Source organism: Lygodium microphyllum, chromosome 29 (genome assembly GCF_053477565.2).
Source record: "Lygodium microphyllum isolate KBCC chromosome 29, Lygodium_microphyllum_v1.1.10, whole genome shotgun sequence".
In the NCBI taxonomy this organism is placed as follows: Eukaryota; Viridiplantae; Streptophyta; class Polypodiopsida; order Schizaeales; family Lygodiaceae; genus Lygodium; species Lygodium microphyllum.
In genome coordinates, this window is record NC_141163.1 from 72,195,957 (window position 1) to 72,199,183 (window position 3,227).

Here is a 3,227-nt window from a genome sequence, read left to right on the forward strand (position 1 = left end):
AGATCATCGAGATATTGACTATGTAATAAAATGTGAGGACCACATACCATCAAAGGACCAAGATGGTTAGTGTCATTGATCTCTTTCTATGCAAAACTATGGCGCCTTTTAACAATATAGTTAAATAATATAGCATACTCTCTCCCAACATCCACCACTACGTCTTGGAATTCGTAGGGACCTCTAAGAGTTTTGATTTTTTCAAGTTCCATAAGCTCAATAAATGTTTCTTGATTTTTCCTAATTTTCTCCTTGCCCTTTCTCTTTTTCTTCTCTTTCTAATTTTTTTTTCATTCATCTACATTGCTATCCTACCTAGTGGCATCCTCCACTTTGATAATGCTCTCCTTTGGCTTTCTTGTAGGGGAGATGCTTAAGATGTTATATGCCTTTTTGTCTACTATAGGCCTTGGTACAACCAACTCATCAAACCTATACCTTAGACGCTTGGTTGTGTGCATGTCCTTATCCATAATGTGACCGTGTTAACACAAGTGGCACATGCATAACTATCCTGCATGAAACCTATCAATGTCTTCTACTTTTAAGGTATGCTAAAGCACTACTCTGATACCTCACAAGGATGTGATATTTGTTACAAATACCCTTCAGCAATCTCAATAATGTTCATTTGGGTATGAGCATATGGACAGCTTTCTAAGTCCTTTTCATTTGGGTATTGGAAAGTGCTAATGATATTTTATTTGGTATTGGCATTCTATCCAAAAGGGATTTTGGCTTCTAGGGCTTAGTTTTTGCATGGAAAGAACCACCTTACTTTCCTTTTCCAAAATTTCCAACCTTCTATAAACTTCTTGTGGTTTTGTCTAGCACTAAGGGCTTCTGATCTTGTTGTGATTTACTTTTGATCTACTATGTACTTGTTGTGGTTGTGCCTAACACTAGGCTCTTGTTTCCTATTGGCGTATACTTTTGGCATTGAGAAAAGCATCCCGCTTTCCTTCCCCAAAGTTCCCAGCCTATTATAAATTTTATTTAGCTAGACATGCCTCTAGAGGGATAGAACCCATTAGGAGTTTAAGAACCTTCTTGGAAGTTTGTCTCACTCTTGCCATTACATGCACCTTGGAATTATTTACAAGACTAGAAGAACCAAAAAAATATCATAAATTTGTAAATAAATATGTCAGACCTTCAATGTTTAGAGAGGGCATACAAAACTCTCACTCAGTTTGAATCCATGCAATATGGTCTAACTAGAAAACAAGCATGTATATCACTCTTCAACTATAAATTAACATGCATAAAGAATTAGTCTACAAATTAGGGCATGTCAAATGATTATTAATGGATGTGTTGGGATTATTTGATCATAAACCATGAATCCTTTGGGATGATGATTGAAGCTATGGAGAGATCACCTTATTGTATGGGCCTAATGGAGATGCCTAATGGAGGAAAATACACTAATGTAAGCTACCTCGAAGTAATAAAGTAACACTACTGTATCTAAAATTACCATAGGCTATCTCAAAATATAGAAGTAATAATATACTACAAGTAACTAAGAGGGATGCAAGGTAGAAGCTATGGAGTGCAAGAGGGTTGAGAGAGAGAAGAACATAAGAGAGCTATGTGGGTACAAAATGAATGGTACCCTTATTCTTTATTATCTTCACTTATACATGATTGTACAGTGTATACTATACAAGGAATACTCACATGGCTATAGGCCATTGACCTTTATATCTGGCCTTTATCCCAACAACCTCCCACTTATAGGCCAATGTGATTTTATGGGAGTATAAGAAGAAAGTGAAGATACTATCCAATACCCATCAACACTCTACAATGTGCAAAGTGCTCAAAAGATAAACTATTAGTGGGAAATGTATATCTCCAATGCCAACAATACTGTATATAAAGTTGTTTCCAAGGTAAACACATCCTCTCTTTCCAACGTCATAAGTAGAGAACCACTCCCTATGTGAAGTAACATAAAATTATGCTCAAGAATCCATAAGTTAGTTCTAAGACATGCCATTATCCATGGCAACCAAGAATGCATCATCAAAAGAGGATACAAATAAAACATCACAATCATCGCTGCCACATCCATTAATCTCCTCAATGTTTGCCTTGTGTTTCTCTTTGCCAATCATCATCATTTACTTTCTTGCCTTTTTTTTTTCTTTCATTTCAAGTAATCCTTCTTTATGTGCCCTTTCTTGTTATAAAAGTAGCATTTCACATCCTTTTTGCTATGTGACTTGCCTCATAGAAGTTTGCTCAATATACTATCCAACACAAAGCAAGTCATTTTGTTAAATGTGTGTTACTACACATAAGAGTTTCACACCTTCAAGGATTAGTTTGAGACTAAGAAATGGTTGTAAGAGTCCAAGACCTTTATCTAGGAGGGAAGGATTGTGCTAAAAAGGCTACATTAACTTCCAAAGGATTGTTTTAGACACTTTGGACTATCTGTCTTTTGAGTAGATGTGGAACTTGTATGAGTTTTGTTTTGGGTTTTTATGCTTCTTTCTTTACCAAGACGAGCCACTAGTCTCAACAAGACTTCATTAGTTGGGAGCCACTTGTAAGAGAATGGATGATGTTGAATGCAAATATGGCTATTGAAGACATTTTGTCCATTGCTGAGCAGAAGGCTTTGTTAGGGAATCTTAACATTACAAACTCTAAAGGTTCCAATATGATTGAAGATAAGGAGAACAAAATCATCCCAAAGGCTTTTGGGTCACTTGACAAAGCCTTTCTTTTTATTTTTTCAAGAAAAGTTTCCTTAATATTATCAACTTGAAAAAATCATTTTAAAATTAAAATCATTATTTTAAATTTGTGTAGAAGATTGTATATGAAATCCAACCAAATTTCTCTTTATAAATATTAGCATTTCAAACTATTTGGATACCTCCAATGCTTTAGGTGTTTGCCTATAACAAGAGTACTCATAACAACTTCAAGTGAAAACGACTTTATGGATAGTTAAGTAAGACTTGAACTTTAGATGATGGAAAAGGAGGTGGATAGAAGCGTTAATATAGAGAAACCTGAGCTAGGATTTATCAACCTTTGAGAGAAAGACTAGTAGAGAATGAGAATTAAAAAAATGTGAGCTCCATTGTTACATTGAGAAGTACAATTCAATGAAGCTAAAATCATCCATTGCACAATACTTACTCAAATTTTCAACTATATACAATGTATTGGTTTCCTTACCTTGTGAATCTTAGTTTCTGATCGAA